A 20,822-nucleotide genomic window follows, 5' to 3' on the forward strand; every position below is an offset into this window, starting at 1 on the left:
GTGTGGGACGAGAACATAGCTAGACTAACTCAGGTAGAAAGATCTACAATTTCTCGAGCAGGTAGAAAACCCATTCTTTGCTCTTTGTGTTTCAGGGGAAATGGAACAGTCCTCGGGCGAACCAACATCAATTACAATGCTACAATCTATAATGCTGACATGCAATGGGGCACCTACAGCCTATTGGATTATTATTGGAAATGAAGTGAGCAACTGTATATGCGACTTCCTTCAGGTTGGAGAGGCCTCTATTCTTTGGTTACTAAACACACCCGCTTTCTGGTGTTTCCAGCAGTAGACATCTCTCAACTACATGACCATCCCATGAGCTGGCCAACGAACTTGCTGCAGCATCATCAGAGGAAGAGAGCTGCAAAGTATTTCGGTACTGCAGCCTGGGAAGATATCCAGCAAGAGCACAGGCTTTTTATTGATGCACAGCTCTTCTTCAGCATCTTTCTGTACATTCAAGCAAAAGTGACAGCTGTTGGCTTCAGATGACCTGCTGGGAGTTGATGAAAGCCCTCATCGCCACTGAGTGATCAAGGAAGAGTTGTGAGCTATGAAAGTAATATTTATTCAGCATAGATATGCGTTGGATTTAATGACAGCGATGGAGGGGGGAGTATGTGCCAAGATTCAAACTGCTTGCTGCATGTATGTTCCAGTCAATGACTCACATATTGGAATACTAACAGTGGGCATACAAACTCTGCAAACCTTGCTAAAGAAGGTGGTGGATGAGGGGGATGCCCGCGGCGAATGGCTTTCAGGTTGGTTGACTTGGATACCAACTTGGGTGTCAGGACTATTTAAGGCCTTGTTGCCTGTTCCTCTAATATTGCTTTTGATGTTCTGTGTCTTCCAGATAGTGATAGGATATTGTAAAAGGGTTAGTCAGAAGTTAGGAGGAATCTTCACTGCTAAATTGATCATTAAAATGTAGGACGTTGAGGAGAATGTGTAAACAATAATGACTCCAAGTAAAAGTGAAGGAGAGAAAATATTTGACATTCCAAATAAAGGGTGGAATATTATAATGAATGTAGAATAATTAAGAAGGCCTACTCTTGTCAATGCAAGCATCAGCAGAAAGACGTGAGCAGTTGTATGTGTTAAAGGAAAAATACTGGCCTGAGCTGTCTACAGTAGCAGAATAAAAATTACAAATGGGGTTGGGGGTTAGTGGATATGAGATTTAGTAGAATAGAGAAATATAATTAGACACAGCAGAAATAGAAAGTCAGAGACCCACATTGTGAGAACATGTCTCTCAGACAAAATGTAGATAAAGAAGCACAGAGATACTAGATAAGTGGGAGGTTAGGCCTTGCGAAGCAGTAGACGTGCTGGGAGTAGAGCATTGCTGGGCTTCAAAGCACAAAACAAGCCAAGGACACTGGCAGTGCAGCAGTGGTATGAAAATGTAAGAATAACACATGCATGAGTCCCATTCCATTAACAAGCGGTTAAATGTTTTTGCAGAAAATATTACCTTTTGATGTTAAGAGAAAATATTGTGCTTGAGTGAACGTTTGATGTAATATGCAAATGTATGACATGTTTGCGGCTAGAAAGGTATAAAAGAAATTGTCCACCACATTGTAAGTTGAAGTGTCATATAGATATATGTAGCCTGTATGCTGTGTTGAGTTAGCATGAGCTTTTTAGGAGTTTAAACGCCATTTTACCTTTCTGCTGCTTTAGCACACGACACATAACTGTTGCTTTAGCTTTGAGCCTAGCAGAATGTTTTTGATTCATGCGAGAATAATATGTTGTTGCTCTGATATCAGCCTTGCTCGGCGAGCTGTGTCTGTACAGTGTGTTCAGAAACCTTCAAGGATGTCTCAACACAGTGGTTGTTGTGAGCACTGATCTTCGCACGTTCCTAGACATAACATACATGCAGCTGCAGCCAAGTTCTGGCTTTAGGCGCGTTTAATATTGCTTTGCACAAGAGCATACAAACACACTTGATGGTGCTTCGCATGCAGAGAGCTGGTGGCTGATGATGTGATCCCTTACCACTAGGATCTTGAGGTATGGGGCCGCTCTGCTAAAACCCAAAGAGACCTTCTTAGATATAATACAATATACTAGCTAGGGAGGGTGAGAATTAGGTTTTTATAAACCCTATTTATACCATGCTTTCACCGTTTGTGTTCTATGGACTAGTGACTATGCTGATTACTTTGTTTCTTATAATATGTTTGCTTGTATTAGCTAAGATACTGCGTTTGAGAACACTGCATTAGTGAATAAACATTTCAAATATGCATGTGTCCTCTTTTACTCCTTGTTCTGGATTGAAATGATTGTATAACGAAATAGTGTTCATGTGTTCCACGTTACCTGAGGTGTACTAAGTCCATGTTCTGGTTTGTCTAAGCATTGGGAGTTTGTGATAACCAATGAGACACTGTAGTTAGTCTGGTAGGGGTATTTTGGGTACTAAGGGGAGTTTTGGCACAACCTAATTCACTGAGGTTCCAAGCCTCTATGCACAGTTCTGTCTGAGCCCGGAATGCCTGCGACAGAAGTTCAGATTCCAGTTCCACAGAGTTGACTGACCATCCACACACATTTTATAAACTCTATACTATCTTGCCAACAGAAGTTGTGTCGTCTTCCCTTTTGTCATGCAACACAGTACTTGCAATTAGAATTTTAAGCCAATCCATTGACTGAGATTTTACAGCCTGAGCCTTCAACTTCAGGGTCCTTGCATCTATTTAACAAAGCCTTATTTGAGTCCCTATAGGCAGTCTGACCTAAAACCTTGTCGGCCCTGCCAGTAAACCAGTATATTTTGTACTGACACAGGCACATGCCAGGTGATCTGACTTTCCTGACACAGCACCCTAACCCAAAGAGTCTTCTAGCGCTGGCCTGTAAGAGTAAAGTCAATCAAATGCTTTCCACACTGCTCCATGAGATGTAGTCAAAGCTTAAAAAAGCTGTGGGCAAGAGAGTTGTCGCTTCAGCTACTAAATGAAATCTGACCCCTGACCATTATAGTCACTCTATCTGGGACATGGCCAGTGAGATGTTATTTATTTACACGGACAGTACAGGGTGGCCAAGAAGCCTTAAAATATGTCCTGAGATGGGCACTACAGATTGTGTGGTCAGTCTATGAGCACCAGCTTGGCATGCCTGGATGAATGTGATGGTTTTTAAGGGTTTCCCAGGTTTCACTCATATGCATGCCCTTTGATGGAACTAGGTTATTAGGTGAGAAGGCATAGTCAGCACAAGAGTGTCTTAAGGACACCTTAACTATCCTACTAGATAATTTGATCAGTAGTACCAAACATTTTGAGGTCTGAGTGGTCTTGCTTATCGTCAAAGACAGTCATGATAGCCTGTTTGTTATGTTGTGTTACTATTATTTGTAGAGCGGGCGTATACCAAACAGTTTCTTGGCACTGAGGTAACCAAACGCAGATGGCAGCTCAGAATGTTACTTCTAGCCTTGCTTAAAAAGCCATGTTCTTAAAAGCTCTCTGAATTTCCCCATTGGTGGGGGTTATCCTAATTTTCAAGGGCAGGGAGTTCCGGGAAGGAGGGGGCAATGACTAAAAATCTGGATTCGCCTATTCTTTTCCTATCAAATTGAGGCAGCGGTAGAAATTGCAAATGAGTAGATCTTAAATAATTTTGGATGCACGTTTTATGAAGGCTGGGCTTATCAGGTGGAGGGATTTAAATATGATGCAGCATGTTATTATTTATTCATGTAATTTATAAAGTGCATGAATCACCCTCAAAGGTGTATTTCCACGCTATAGGAAGCCAAAGCAGAAATTACAGACCAGAAGGCCACTACTCAGAAGAGTTATGTTTTAAGAAGTCTTCTAAAGGGAAGATATTCTGAACATTTTCGAAGATGTATCTGTAGTTGATTCCAGTAATGGGGGGCCAAGTGGGAAAAGGCTTTACCACCTGTCGGGGCTTTCCTGAATCGGGGTGTAACAAGCACAGATTTATCTCCTGAACGAAGGGATCTGTTAGGCCGATAAGAGATAAGTTTATCAGTTAAATAGCTAGTGCCTCAGCCATTCAAGGCGTTATGTACAATACAACATATCTTAAATGTAACTCTTTTGTGAATTGGTAACCAATGAAGTTGATGCAGTAGAGGAAGGGAGGCAGTTCTAGTTGGTAAATTCCTAACAATTCAGAGAAGAGTCACTAGCCGCAATCAGAAGGGCATTGCAGTAGTCGCCGCCAGAGCCAACCTTCACGAAGGGATGAAAGACGAAGCCGAGTGGATGACGACCAGCCGCCTGAAACTGAACTCAGACAAGACGGAAGTCCTCATCCTGGGTTCCTCGCCCTCCGCCTGGGACGACTCCTGGTGGCCCCCCGCTCGGGGCACCGCACCCAAACCGACAGACCACGCACGCAACCTGGGCTTCATCTTGGACTCCTCCCTCACCATGACCAGACAAGTCAATGCCGTCTCCTCGTCATGCTTCAACATCCTGCGCATGCTACGGAAGATCTTCCGGTGGATCCCCACCGAGACCAGGAAGACGGTCACCCAGGCCCTCGTCACCAGCCGACTGGACTATGGCAAGGCCCTCTATGCCGGAACCACCGCCAAGCTCCAGAAGAGACTCCAGCGGATCCAGAACGCCTCAGCCAGACTCATCCTCGACATCCCACGACACAGCCACATCTCTGGATATCTGAAAGACCTGCATTGGCTCCCCGTCAACAAAAGAATCACCTTCCGTCTCCTCACCCACGCACACAAAGCCCTACACGATCAAGGCCTGAGCTACCTCAACAACCGCATCAACTTCTACGCTCCCAAACGTCATCTCCGATCAGCCAGCCATGCCCTCGCCGCCGTCCCCCGCATCCGAAGAACGACAACAGGAGGAAGGTCCTTCTCCTACCTGGCCGCCAAGACCTGGAACTCCCTCCCGACCGACCTGCGCCTGACCCAAGACCACCTCTCCTTCAGGAAGAAGCTCAAGACCTGGCTATTCGAGCAGTAGCCGCACACCCCCCCCCCCCAAGCGCCTTGAGACCCTCCGGGTAAGTAGTGCGCTCTATAAATGTCTGTGATTGATTGATTGATTGATTGATTGATAGTCCAAGCGGCTCATCACTAGTGCCTGAATGAGTGTCTTAGGCACAAAGAGAGGAAGTAGAGGTAAAACTCTACCAGAAGGCTCAGCATATGGAAACAGGAGCGAGTTGTGGCCACCACTTGATCTATCACGGTAAGTTTGTGGTCTAGACAGACATCCAAGTTCTTAACTACTGTCTTGGGGGTGGGGGCGATGCCCATCTCAGCAGGCCACCATTCTGGCCACCAAACTGAGATGGAGTCCTCAAAGAGCATGATCTCAGTTTTCCCAGCATTCAGCTGGAAACAATTCTCCGTCATCTAAGATGCAATTGCTGTCATACCGTCTGAGAAACAAACTTAGATATTCGGGTATATTTGTCAAAGGAAAAGAGGAGCTAGGTATAATCAGCATATGAGATTGGACTGAAGCTGAATTCTCTGATTATTTTAGCAAGTGGGGGGGCACATAAATGTTAAAAAAAGTGGAACTAAGATCAGATCCCTGTTGCACTCCCTTGTTAAGCTCTATTTTCCGAGAACGAAAAGGTCCAAGATTTATAGTCTGTGTACGATGGGATAGGAAGATGGAAAACCATAACAAAGCCTGTCCACAGATCCCAATCTCTTTTAGACTTCAGAGTAGAATGAGATGGGATACAGTGTTAAAAGCTGCTTATAAATCTAACAGCATCAGTAGTACCGCTTGACCATTTTCGAGAGAATCTCTAATACTGTCTGTAGCAGCAATCAGTGCTGATTCAGTGCTGTACGTTGATCTGAAACCTGATTGAGATCGATCAAGACAACCTGAGGACTCAAGGTATTCCAAGAGTTATGTTATTAAACTTATAAAGCGCACTGCTACCCTGGGGTGTCCTGGCGCTGAGTACTAGTTACCTGGGGAAGACCATGAGCTGGTTATTTGGAGAAGAGCCAGGTTTTCAACCCCTTCCGAAAGGAAATGAGGTCTGAGGCATCTCTGAGGTGGACCGGGAGCTCATTCCAGGCTTTGGAGGCCCAGTGAAGGAAGTTACGACCTCCCCAGTTAGTTTTCTTAAACCTAGGAGTCTGTACAAGCTTAGACCCGGAGGAGCGCAGAGCTCTGCCAGGGACATACCAGCTGAGCCTCTGTCTTAGAAACTCCGGCCCAATTCCATTCACTGCCTTAAAGACCATGACGAGCACCTTAAATCGTGATCTGAATGGAATTGGGAGCCAGTGTAACCTCCTCAGCTCTCCTCTCACAGAGGCAAACCTAGCAGTGTCAGCCAATAGCTTGTACACATGTTGTTTCTGTGCATTAAGATAAAGGCTGTTGCAATAATCCAAGCGGGGCAGAACCGTCCTGAGGTTGCTGTCTGAGAGGAAGAGCTTGATGTTTTTAACTATCCCGAGAACCATAAAACAGGCGGAGGTTACCTGATTCACTTGGTCCCCCATGCTAAGTTTATTGTCCACCATGACTCCCAGATTCTTGGCTTTCCAAGAGGGTGTAGGACAGACTCCCAGCCCTTCCGGCCACCAATCCGGTGTCCAAACCCGGGAATTGTTGCCAAACTGTAACACCTCAGTTTTTGCTGAATTGAGCTTTAAACAATTTGATGCCATCCAGATGGAAATAGAGCACATACACTTCTGAAACCTGTCACTCACTTCTCTTTCCGCTCCCTGTGCCAGTGACAACACAATCTGAGTGTCGTCCGCATACGAGGTAAGCTGGAACCCAAATGACCGGATGATGGTGGCCAGCGGGGCCACATAGATATTAAAGAGTATGGGGCTCAAAGAGGAGCCCTGTGGCACCCCGCAGGGGAGTGAGAAAGGGTCCGAAATGTTCCCCTCCAGATCCACCGTCTGGGACCTATCAGTCAGAAACGAGTGAAACAGTTTCTGTGCTTCACCCTTGATTCCAAACTCCGAGAGCCGATTCTGCAGGACCCCATTGTGGACTGTATCAAAGGCTGCGGATAGGTCCAAGAGGATTAAGATGGCATTTCCTCCTCTATCCACGGCCTCTCTGATTTCCTCAGTAGATTTGATCAATGCTAGCTCCGTACTGTGATACGCTCTAAATCCGAACTGTGAGGGGTCTAAAGAGTTATTATCCAAAATGAAATTACTGAGTTGTCTATTCATTTCTTTCTCCAGTACTTTCGCTGGCAAGGGGAGTCTGGAAATCGGGAGACAGTTGTTTGGGTCTTTGGGGCCCAACAATTGCTTCTTCAGCAGGGGGAGCACGGATGCCTTTTTCCAATCTCTGGGAAATATCCCGGTCTGAAAAATCAGATTTAGTAGGGGGGTCAGAGCTTCCCCAATAGTATCAGGAATGGTATATTGATATATTTTCCCAGTAGTTTGCTCAGTAGAGGCAGAAGGGAGATATCGTGGTAATTAGATACATTCCCTGCTGGGGCATTTGCCTTCTTTGGATTGGGATTATCTGTGCAGCTTTCCATTCTAGTGGTAGTAAGCCTTCCCTCATGGAGAGATTGAGTATTGGGCAGATGACGGGAGCCAATAGGAAAAATAGATCTCTAAGTGACTGGGAGTGAGTGGATATTTTTCATCACTGGGACGATGTGTCAATGTCTGGGAAGTTGGTAAATCAGCTGTGCCGCCTGGTTTTGGGCCATTTGAAGTCTATGAGTGAGCCAACTGGGGAGGCCCAGGTAGAGGGAATTGGCATAGTCTATTCTTGACATAACCAGGGCAAATATGACCTGAACTAGCTCCTCTAGAGTAAGTATTGTTTTTGTTTTCTTGATCCTGCAGAGTTTGAAGGAAGCAGGATGAGATCCCAAATACAAGTTGAAGTTTCAGGGAGGGTTCTTCATCATTAAGGACTGCAAGGCTCTCTACTGACTTCTTGGGTCTGGGGGAGTACCCATCGCAGTGGGCCAGAAGGTAGGGCTCCAAAGCTCAAGTTTTTTTTGTTTTGGTTGATAACTATATCCATTTTTTTTAGAGAAGAGTTTTATGTGATTGCTGTTCATTCAATCCCAAATGAAAAACATTGTGTCGTGGAAGAACTCTTTAGAATCTGAGGTGCTATCAATTGTAAAAGGAAGTTGCATATCATCTGCATAAATATATATTTTGACATTCTTTTTTTAATAGAATGCACCAAGGGGCTGATGTATAGGTTGAAAAGGTGTGGAGAAAGGGAAGAACCTTGTGGAATCCCACAGGTCAGTTGTACTTGGGTATATTGAAGGGGGTCAGTTGGACTGACTTTTAAAAAGGGAATTATTCATTTAATTGCGGAGCCCTGTAGCCCTGCAGCCTTGACACGGTCCACTAAAAGATTGTGGTCGACCATGTCAAAGGCTGCCGAGAGGTCAAAGAGGACAAGAGCTTGAGTAATGCCTCTGTTCACCTCATCCCTCATTGCATCCATGAGCGAGAGAATGACTGCTTCTGTGGAGTGTGAGGGATGGGAGCCTGCTTGGCAGGGGTCAAAAAAATGTATAGTAGTGAAGCAGTGAAACAGGGCAGTAGTTTTTTAAATCAAGGGGTTCCTCACTTGCTTTCTTTTGACGAGGTACCACTATTGCCTCTTTGAAGGAACTAGGGACTTTTACTTCATTGAAAAATGAGTTGAGGAAGGAGATCACCGGGTCAGATAAGAGAGTAAATACTGTTTTCAATACACTTGGTGGGAAGGTATTTTGAGGGAGCCCAATTAAATTTTAGTCAATAGGTCCATAAGGCTATTGTTACTGATATTGGGAAGCGTTGAGAGAGTAAAAGTATTCGAGACTTCAGATGACATTATATTGAAATGGGGACTGGAGGGAATTCTCTTTTGGTGGTCCATACTTGATGAAGGGTGTGACCTTTACCGTGGGTTAGTTGATATACATGCTGTTCTAGATTTAAGCTGAGGAGGTCACCATGATGAAATTATTGTTTGCCACCCTTTTCCTCACATGCCCAATGATTGCAAGTAGAGTACACAGGGTACAGGACTTAAAGGCATATACCTGGATTAATATCTGGGGAGTACAGGCCCCCCTTCCCACTTTCTGAAGAATGGATTTTATGGGTATTCCACACTGTCAAAAGTGAAGGATTATTGATTGAGACCCATGCACTCTAGAGGCTAAAAAGTGCGGAATGTGTGGTACCACATCACATCTCTGATTGTGTAATTTATTGCTTTTGCCTTCGCCTGCTGATTCAGCTGTGGCTGCTCCTCTCTTCCCTGACTGTCTACGGACTGTTCTATTTTTGTAGTGGCTGTGCCAGAGCGGAGCATGGCTGAGAGCAGGCCTGGTCTCAAGAGAGAGAATTAGAAAAACATACAACGTAACTTCCTACAAGTGTCTATTTCTCTGTGTCCCTGTTGTGGCATCCAGGATGGGGAAACCCAGGGGAGCTGCTTTGCTGTTGCAGTTAACAGTGGGACTACATGGACCAATGGAAAGCAAGGGTGCTGATCCCACTTAGTGGATGCCACAGAGGAGGGGCTGTTGAGTGCCCTGCAGTGACAAATTTGACACAATAGTGAAGCTGATAGCAGATTTGTGGGTTGCGCTGGAAGCACAAATGGAGAGGACCTTGATCTTAGCTTACTGTGAACGGATCAATCAAAGTATTAAAGATGGCTGACAGAGTGAAGGAGGTGGAATCAGCATTGACAAGTATCCGGCATACTGAACAAGAACTGCATCAACAGTTCACTGACTTTCACACAAGGTTATAATAATGGCATGAGAGGCTGGTATTATTCATTTTCAATGTATATTGACTTAATAAACACAGTTCTGCTCATCTAAAAATTAAAAAGACAGTGCAACCATGTGTTGGACTGTCACTATAGTCGGTATTGACAAATAAGTATCGGTGCCAAGCCCCGGAAACCACCGGCACAAATTAAGCACTGAGTCAAGGGAAGTAAAGTCTATCTTTTCCTGGATTATATTGTCTCATTGCTAAGACAATAAAACTCTTTCCTTGGAGAAATGAGGAACCACCCAGCATTAGGATTGAAATACTTGCTAATGCTCCTGGCTAAGCTCAGGATAATTGATAATAATACAGCACACTATTTCCAAGCTCCAGACAAAGCTGTTGTCAGGTGTAGAAGTGGGTGGCAGAGCAGTGGGTCACTCCGAAAGGAGCTAAAGGGGTATGGGAAGCGTAGTGGCAGGTGTTCTAGGCTGAATGAGATACTGGAACATAGACCGGAAGTGCAAAAAGGCTGGAGTGTCAAGGAAAGACAATGCAAGACTTTTCAATGTGGGAGGACATGCAGCAGTACTCCTACAATGAACAAACTGACCTGGCCATTGCTGAAGAGGGACTAAGACTCGCAGCTGATAACGTTGATTCTGAGGTGGTGAGTGCCCAGTTGTAACACTGGGATCTGCAGATGAACTGATCGGAAAGGGTTTTTGGGCCAATTGGGTGAATGGTATCTGAGGCAAAGACTTGGTTGTCTTTGTTTTGAAGGCATTAAAATCTGAAGCAATTAGCAAATTTGCTCTCAATATAGAGCCATGATGATGTCCCGTGGGGCAATGTAATTTCATTTAGTCTAACCATAGTGCAATGGTGTTGGGCCCCCATGCATTACGCATTGCCCTCTCATTTGCATCCTCGGATCCAGGAGTGGACTAAGGATGGCTGTGAAAGCTTAGGGGCCTATTAGGATGGCGGGCGGATTGCCTCCGCCAGGGTAGCGGTGGCCACCGCCACCCTGGCAGAGGCAATCCGCCCGCCATCCTTCCCTGCATTCCCCCCCGCCATATTACGATGGCGGAGGGGACCGCAGCGGTGGGAAACACCGCCAGCCTGTTTTCCGCCCCGGTCGCCTAGCGGCCGGGGCGGAAAACCTGTAACATGGTGGCGGTGTCTTGTAGACACCGCCCGCCATATTACAATGTGCATTACACAGTGCATTTCCGTGGCGGCAATGCCGCCACGAAAAGGCATGCGGAGACTCCCTGCGGGGGCCCCTTGCGGGCCCCCTGGGAGTCCAAGGCTTGGGGGGTGCACATGGGGGGTACCTATGGTACCCCCCGCATGTCAAAGTGCAACATGGCAGGCACCGCGCGGTGCCTGTCGTGTTGCACGTTGCCAAGCAAAACGTGCACTTTTACCATTGCGGCGGGCGGAGATTCCTGCTCCGCCCGCCGCAATGGTAGACATACAGGATGCGCCCGCCTGTGTGGCGGGCGCATCCTAATACAAATGTCGGGACCCCCGCACTGTTAGCGGGCGGTCCTCTTCTCCGTTAGGGTGGCGGGCGGGCAAAGCCCGCCCTCCATCCTAATGGACCCCTTAGTATTCTCAAGTTACCATGCAGACTTTGTTGTTTGAGAGTGCTGTAGCATTCACTGAGCCCTTTCTTACTTATTTACTTGCTCAATTGGTACTCCGATGGATCTTGCTCTGTGCTGAGAGGAGTTGAATATTTGGAAATCAAGCTCATATAGATAACTCTATAAGCATAAAATATGACCACTGAAAACCCAAGTCTCCTCAAGAAATGTTGCGAGAAAGGGTCATACAAATCAGAATTTCCATTATAGCAATAAAGGAAATTAGCATTAGGATTTAATGTGCTGAAACTTCCCTTTTACATTTAGGTTTAGTCGTAGGGTAACCTAGGAAATAATACACATTCACCAAGGACAATGAATCAGAATAGCAGAGTTAAATCAAGTTTGTTAATTTAGTTTAGCCAATTAAATGGAAACAATATCATTAAGAAATGTAGCATGCAGATTTGAATTTAGATTAGATTAATTTAATGAATACCAAAAGCTCAGGATTTAGGAAAAGATAAAGAAATCAGAGGGGTCCGTCTGTCTCAGCCGAAGGAGACACCAAGGTGCTCACAGCATATGCGTCAGTCTGGATAAGTAGCCAGGTAAGCCTTCAGCAAAGACTTATTCAGGAAAGTTCTGATAAAACAATGATCTGTCTTTGTCTGCCACTGTAACAACAGAGTTTGTCAAAAAGGATAATGATCCGGTTTAGGACCTAGGGGGCTGGGATCAATAGATAATATATATGTAAGTATACCCCCATACCATGGACATTGGATCTTTTTCCCTGGAAAACGCTTTATTTTCATTTCCCAAATGGTGAATGCATGACCAGTGTTATGTTTCTATAATTATATCAAGTTGCACACTGTTATTACCATGGGCCGTATATTCATATATTCATGGGTTCCCCAAGATAAAGTGCAAGGAAGGAGATTGTGTTATATGGTTTGATATTCTTTTTTCTTTTTTTAGGATATAATAGTGGTTGCATTGCATATGCATCATACAATAAATGTGTGCACTTAACATAATTCACAGAGACATATACATTCAGGAATTGTGATCAAAACAAAACTTCTGCATTCTCAGAGAGAGCAACAGTGCTGCTGAGAGAGAGATTGATGAAAAGTGGCCCCTGTAGCGATTAATTTATCCAGTTTAGGAGGGTAGTACCTGCACAGCTGAATCTGATCATCAGACTCTTTTCCACATGCAAACATCCAGATGTTTAGCGATGAACCTACACACCCACTAAAATAAGACGGACAAAGGCCGGATCCGGGTTTGCTAGACAACGAAAGAGTGTCCCCCCCAAAAACTTTTCCAAGCCCTGAAGAAGACCTTTATCAACTATGAACAAGGCTCTATAAGGAGGGTGAAAAGCGTTGGTGTAAATTTCGGTGTGGCCAGGATATATCTAACATCTCAAATGAATAATTTACCTATACAACTATGTCAAAAGTGACATGTTTGAAGAACCATCATAGTTTTCTGACAAACAAAGCAAGGGCCATTTGGGACCAAAAGGACTATATCTCACAGGTGAAATGCATGTACCCCATCTTTAAGCAAATATTATGGGACACTATTGTTAATTTTCATTTATCTTATGTCGATTGAAACATATCAAATGTGTAACCGTGTTCATTATAAGAAAGAAATGTTTGTCAATTGTTTTGATCCCAATTTCTGAATGTATATGTCTCTGTGAATTACGTTAAGTGTACACATTTATTGTATGATGTATATGTAATAACGTTTATGTACTAAAAAAAGAAAAAAGAACATCAAACCATATACCACGATCTCCTGCCTTACACTTTATCTTGGGGGAACACATCAATATATGAATATGCAACCCATCGTAACAACAGTGTGCAACTTGGTATGATTTTAGAAATATAACTCTGTCATGCATTGCCCATTTGGGAAATGAAAGTGAGGCGTTTTCCCAAGAAAGAAATGCAGCTTCCATGTTACAGGCGGTATACTTAGACATATATTAACATAACAACAGAGGTCACAGCAGCACAAATGAAACTCTCTCTCCCAAATCCTTCAGGATAGGCAATTATACTCAGTCAGTTCCAGCGTGACACCTCCTTTCATCACTTCAATTTGTCCGACCACTCAGTCCATTGGTTAGTTCGTTTAGGGTTAGTGTGATGTGGCAGTAAAGAAGAAACAAATTCGGAAAAGTAGGTGGATCGATTATGCAGTTCCTTAGGTTATTCAACATGTGGTACATTGACCAATGCCACATTGAGGAAAAGACATAGCACGTTCATAATGACACTTTCCCAGGCAGCTGTTTCTAAACTGTTGCAATAATTGTAACAAGTGTTCTGTGCATTACAGGAGAAGTCAAAGAAACAATTACAAATTCAGTGCTACTGGCAATAGTGTGGAATGTTCCCATAGGCTTTGGTTATTCTAGTCTACAATTTTCATTTCAAGAATGAGACTCACATGCATTTAAGCTAAAATACGGCAAAGTCATATTAACAGTGTATTATGCATTTAAAGAAATTGGAGCATATAAGTTAAAATATATCATTAATGCGCAAATAATCATTTCAGTATGGTTAAAATCAATATATGTAAGTTCAGGGTACTCATAACATTACGAAAAACACAAATGTGTACATATAATTAATATTTTGTATAAACATGTTTGTTTATAATCAAAATCATTGATATATATATATATATATATATATATATATATATATATATATATATATATATATATATATATATATATATATATATATATATATGAAATCAATTCTAGAGAAGTTTCATAAAAGCATGATTAATTGTGCTCGTGCAACACCTACTTTTTAGGTCTCGTAGAGAGACCTATTGCAGTCAAACCAGAAAGCTGAGGATTTGTAGAAGTGCACGTGCTCGTGAACGCGCTTCTATCCCCCTGCCTTGCTCTTCAAAGGCTCCCCTTACCATTTGCTCCTGCTTCCCCGCCCACTGCTTCACACTTCACGGCCGCCAGGCCGTGACTCGCATTTTTTTTCTCTGTGCCCTCACCTCTCCAGCCCCTCCCTGCTCGCCGTGCTCCTTGCTTCCAGCCCAGGCCAAACTCATGCCCTCAAAACCTGACAGCATTGTACAGCCCGGCCGCCTTTTGGTCTCCATCAGTGTGTTAAAGTGCATGTTCCCGTGCGCAAGCTTGCCATTTGCTCAGGCATTTCTCCTCCCCCTAATTAGTCACCCCTGCTGTTGCTGCCCACGGCCGGCCGTACTTTGTCTCACATTTCTCCTCCCCCCCTCCCCACAGAAATGCCAAGAGCTTGTTAACGATACTTTCTCTGCTGTAGCTGTATACCAAGTGAGAAGTGGGCCGTTTCAGAATGTAGATACTTCGGTAGGTGGTTCTTAAAGAGCCTTTCTCTCCTGTAATCCTCGCTTGCAAAGAGTGATTGGGCAATTTAACTTGTCATCAGAATAGGTTGAGACTTATCTTTTAAGCTGTCTGATCCGCACACCATGCTGTGCGAATGCCCTGCAGCAACACTGTCGGAGTATAGCTTCATCTTGTTAAGCATTATATCGGTATTTCTCATATATACACACTTAACATGTGCTGGAGTTGACCTGAAGCTGGAGTATATCTCCTGCGTGCTTTTACCGACCATTGAAAAGGCTGATTGGCGTTGAACTGGTGGTTGTCTTTTGGCCATTACCACGTTTTTAATCCAAGTTTGTGCTGAGATATACCGTTGTTTGTCTTAAGTACTTCGGAACCAAGCTTTCCAGGAGCTGTTTGTTGACAACTTTTGCAAGCAAGCTGTTCGACACTCTCTCACGCCCTCTGAGGCGCTCCTTCACACACGTGCACATACTTTCACGCACACTCCCGCTCAGACAATCATTAAGACACTCTAACCCACACTTTTTCTTTGTTTCATCCTCTCTCTTTGTTTCACCCTCTCTCTCACTATTTCCCATGGTAATCCTTTCTTTGTTCCTCTTTCTCGATATGTCACATCATTGCTTATTTCTCTCTTTCACACAAACATACACACACACTCGTTCACACCTGCACTCTCGCACTCTTCCCCTTGCTCTGCCTTCCACTTTCTCTCTCGCAATCTCTTTCCTCTAGACTCTTTCTGCCTCTCTCGTAGTCTCTATCTACACTGTCTGTTCACACTGTTCGCCTCTGACTCTGCGATTTGCTGGCTCACGGTGTGAAATGTGCTCGCCTGCCCAGACGTGTTTCTCCAGCACATGCCAAGGAGAGTTTGGCAGTATGCAGATGACATTTCATCTCCGAATCCCTGTTGCACCCATCTTGCACTTTCAGATACTCGGTAATCATTGCAAATGAGAAGTTCGGCTCCTCTTTCCCTCTCCAGTACAGATGCTCCCCGCAGGCCTACCAACCCAACTCTGTTTGGATTCCAGTGTTACTTATATCATTAACACATAACTCGGGCACCAACTTAGACACAAGCTCTTCTCTACGCAATTCATTAATTCTTTTTGTTTTCACCACGATAATAATAAATACACAATGTTGGTCATGATAAAAACAATTTCAGCTAACTACTGTTTAAAGCAGACCGCATAAACGTAGTGCTGTCCGTGGAAAGGGAGGGCAGCTGAGACTGGGTGCTGCAAAAGATGCCCTGCGTTAGCGAAGAAGATGCTCCAAGCTATTTCAAGAGGGGTGAGGATGGGAGAGAGGATGTCTCAGCTGCATTCACGCTGACAACAGTGCATCTAACTTTAGAGAGGCCAGGGTAATGATCCCCGCCCCCCTCCCCCCGACTGTACTTTTCTGGCATCAGATTTCTGTGTTGGCTTCTTTCTAGCTCTGTCTCCCGTTTGGCACTGTACAACATGTTCTCATAAAATATTGATGGTTTGAACAGTATTTTTTTATTTCCAAAACGATTCTAGTTTTGTTGATGCAAGAAGAAATGTGTTTTGTACTTTGTGATAACTGGTATTAGAAAAGAAGGTTTTCAGATCACTTTGTCCCTATTATGTCTTTTTGTGAGGCCGTTTTACGTGTAAAAAACACAAAGTTAAAGTTTTATTGATGGTGGTGGAAATAATTTGTTCATATTGGAATTTCTTATTTCGACGGGGGTGTTTGGCTTTCTAAAAGTACCATTATCACGGTTCTTTAGACCTGAAAAAGTATGTGATAGTAAGAGATTTAATTTATTTGCAAATTGTTTGGAATACCCAGAAATGCTCTTTGTAATATTTACTGTTTAAAATGGTGTAGATACATGGCATCAGACATCCACAAGCATCAAACATCCACAAGCATCACACATCCACCAGCATCAGACATCCACAAGCATCAGATATCCATAAGCATCAGACATCCACAAGCGTCAGGCATCCACAGGCATCAGGCATCCACAAGCGTCAGGCATCCACAAGCGCCAGGCATCCACAATCGTCAGGCACCCACAAGCGTCAGGTATGCACAAGCGTAAGGCATGCACCAGCGTCCGGCATGCACAAGCTTCAAGCATCCACACGCGTCAGACATCCACAAGCATCAGACACCCACAAGCATCCACAAGCATCAGGCATCAACAAGCATCCACAAGCATCAGACATCAACAAGCATCCACAAGCATCAGACATCCACAAGCAACAGACATCCACAAGCAACAGACATCCACAAGCGTCAGACATCCACAAGCATCAGGCTTCAACAAGCATCAGACATCCACAAGCATCAGACATCCACAAGCAGCAGACATCCACAAGCATCAGACATCCACAAGCACCAGACATCCACAAGCGTCAGGCATCCACAAGCGTCAGGCATCCACAAGCCTCAGGCATCCACAAGCGTCAGGTATGCACAAGTGTAAGGCATGCACAAGCGTCAGGCATGCACAAGCAACAGACATTCACAAGCGTCAGGCATCCACAAGCATCAGGTATGCACAAGCGTAAGGCATGCACACACGTCAGGCATGCACAAGCTTCAAGCATTCACAGGCGTCAGACATCTACAAGCATCAGACATCCACAAACATCAGACATCCACAAGCATCAGACATCCACAAGCACCAGACATCCACAAGCGTCAGGCATCCACAAGCGTCAGGTATGCACAAGTGTAAGGCATGCACAAGCGTCAGGCATGCACATGCAACAGACATCCACAAGCGTCAGGCATCCACAAGCATCAGGTATGCACAAGTGTAAGGCATGCACATGCGTCAGGCATGCACAAGCTTCAAGCATCCACAAGCATCAGACATCCACAAGCATCAGACATCCACAAACATCAGACATCCACAAGCATCAGACATCCACAAGCACCAGACATCCACAAGTGTCAGGCATCCACAAGCGTCAGGCATCCACAAGCGTCAGGCATCCGCAAGCGTCAGGTATGCACAAGTGTAAGGCATGCACAAGTGTCAGGCATGCACAAGCAACAGACATCCACAAGCGTCAGGCATCCACAAGCATCAGGTATGCACAAGCGTAAGGCATGCACACGCGTCAGGCATGCACAAGCCTCAAGCATTCACAAGCGTCAGACATCCACAAGCGTCAGACATCCACAAGCATCCACAAGCATCAGGCATCCACACGTGTCAGACATCCACAAGCGTCAGACATCCACAAACATCAGGCATCAGACATCCACAAACGTCAGCCATCCACAAGCATCAGACATAACAGCTCTTCTGCCGGGCCTTTCTTCCCTGTCCTTTCTCGTCTCTGAGCCCACAGCAAAAGGCTTGCAGTGTGTTTTATTTATTTTACTGTCCATTTCAAACTGACTTTGTTGGTCAAAAAAGGATAAACGTCTAACTCGCCCCGATTGGAATCAGACCCCAGATACTTCTTGTTGCACGCAGAAATATGTGGTGAGTTAACTTGTTGAGGTGCCTTCACTTCATGGCTGGGCAGAAAAAAAAACTGTAAGGAGGCAGTCAAAACAATGAGCACACTGGTAGTCCGGCTTCTTAGCACTCACTGTGCCCGCCCGCTCAGAAAGCACAAAACTGTCAGATAAGATGCTTTGCCTATGTGCAGGAACTAAAATCGGAACTCAGGTTTTGTGCCTTTGAAGCCAGAGGCCACATGTCCGCCTCCTTTTGTTTGGTTACAGTGATTAACATCTGCAAATTCATTTATATTAGTAGCATAACACAGGCGCTCGAGGGGACGCATTGAAATGTTGAATCAAAATTAAAATTGCAGACAGTAAATTCCTCGAATACGGGATGTTTACTGTCTCTATCTATCTATCTATCTATCTATCTATCTATCTATCTATCTATCTATCTATCTATCTATCTATCTATCTATCTATCTATCTATCTATCTATCTATCTATCTATCTATCTATCTATCTATCTATCTATCTATCTATCTATCTATCTATCTATCTATCTATCCATCTATCCATCTATCGCCCTCACTCTATCTACCTATCTATCGCCCTCACTCTATCTATCTTTCGCCCTCACTCTATCTATCTATCGCCCTCACTCTATCTATCGCCCTCACTCTATCTATCGCTCTCACTCTATCAACTATCTATCTATCTATCTATCTATCTATCTATCTATCTATCTATCTATCTATCTATCTATCTATCTATCTATCTATCTATCTATCTATCTATCTATCTATCTATCTCCCTCACTGTATCTTTCTATCTATATATCGCCCATACTCAATCTATCTATTGCCCTCTATCTATCGCCCTCACTCTATCTATCGCCCTCACTCTATCTATCTGTCTATCTATCGCCCTCACTCTATCTGTCTATCGCACTCACTCCTGCTATCTATCTATCGATCTCCCTCACTCTATCTATCTGTCTATCTATCAATCGCCCTCACTGTATCTGTCTATCTATCTATCTATCTATCGCCCTCACCTTATCTATCGCCCTCACTCTACCGTCCTCACTCTATCTAGCTATTGCACTCATTCTATCTATCTATCGCCCTCACTCTATCTGTCTATCGCACTCACTCTAGCTATCTATCTATCGATCGCCCTTACTCTATCTATCTGTCTAGCTATCGATCGCCCTCACTCTATCTGTCTATCTATTTATCTATCGCCCTCACCTTATCTATCGCCCTCACTCTATCGTCCTCACTCTATCTAGCTATCGCACTCATTCTATCATCTATCGCCCTCCCTCTATCTATCTATCGCACTCACTCTGTCAATCTAGGGCATCACCACAGCATCACTCAGCCCCACCACAGCATCACCACTCAGGGGCACCACAACATCACTATGCTCTACCACAGCATCACTGAACGCCACAGCATCACTCGTCGCCACAACAACATCACTCAGCGCTACCCCAGCATCAATCTGTGCAACCACTCAACAACTGGTTCAAATATGTCCTCTCAATGTTTCAAGCTTTATTCCAAATGTCACAAAAAGATGTTAATATTTCACTTCTGTTCTTGGATTTTCGTCACAATAAAATACACTGAACGTTATCTTTACGAAAGTTATTTACAAAAGTTTAAGCTATTGCCATTATAAATTACAATAACTTTTAAGTATTAATTATTTAAAAAAATTAAAAGCCATTGTTATTTGTAATATCAATACATCTAAGTCACGTAAATACAACACATATTGCATTACAAATGCTACAGGTGTCACATTTGCAAAAGTTTAAACTATTGGCATTGTAAATGACAAAGCTATTAATTTCGCTATTTTCAAAACCAACACATAAATAAAAAATGTGTCATTTACAAGACCAATAGCTCAAACTTTCCTAATGCGAGACCTATAGCATTGCAAATGCTTGTTTTTCATTGTGTGTACAACTTATTGCATCCAATTTCACTCACAATAATTTTTCACTTAAAATCAAGTAAATTCATATTGTTTCATCTCAGTCTGATTAATGTTCACACTCATATAAAAATATCAAGTTTATTGATTAACTCCATAACATGAGTGTTTACCATTTTACACATTTATAGCATATTAATAACAAAATGATATATTTTCATTAGTAGAATCACAACTATATTAGTTATATGAATGATATAAGTATAAACTACCTTTCTTTTGCATTTTTTTATGATGCATTAACACATTTTCGTGTATTTTGTGTAATTTCTTTCAAAGTGTAATTTCACGTTTGATAATTTCTCTCAAGAAGGTGTCATAAATTATTTAATTTGTCAATCTTTTTTATATAACTTCCGCTCTATCAAGAGCATGAAGTTTCTAAATGTTTCTTGATTCTTTGTATGATAATGAACATGTGTGAATTGTGACTGATGAAGCAGTATATGTGGCAGTCTCGAAACATAAGGGCATGCATGATCTGAAATGAATTGTCTGTGGCTTTTCAGATTTCCTCGCATCAGAGGGTCGGCACCAGCTATTTGTCATCTTCTGGGAGTCATACTTTAGTTCAATTTCATAGCAGGTACAGAATCATAACGTG

General features: G+C 43.6%; 1 pseudogene; it reads left to right on the top strand.

Annotated features, from left to right (window-relative positions):
- The first annotated feature begins 324 nt into the window (after positions 1-324).
- Positions 325-946, top strand: LOC147751170 (syncytin-1-like; annotated as a pseudogene).
- The last annotated feature ends 19,876 nt before the right edge of the window (positions 947-20,822 follow it).

Source organism: Lissotriton vulgaris, chromosome 1_1 (assembly GCF_964263255.1).
Source record: "Lissotriton vulgaris chromosome 1_1, aLisVul1.2, whole genome shotgun sequence".
NCBI lineage: Eukaryota > Metazoa > Chordata > Amphibia > Caudata > Salamandridae > Lissotriton > Lissotriton vulgaris.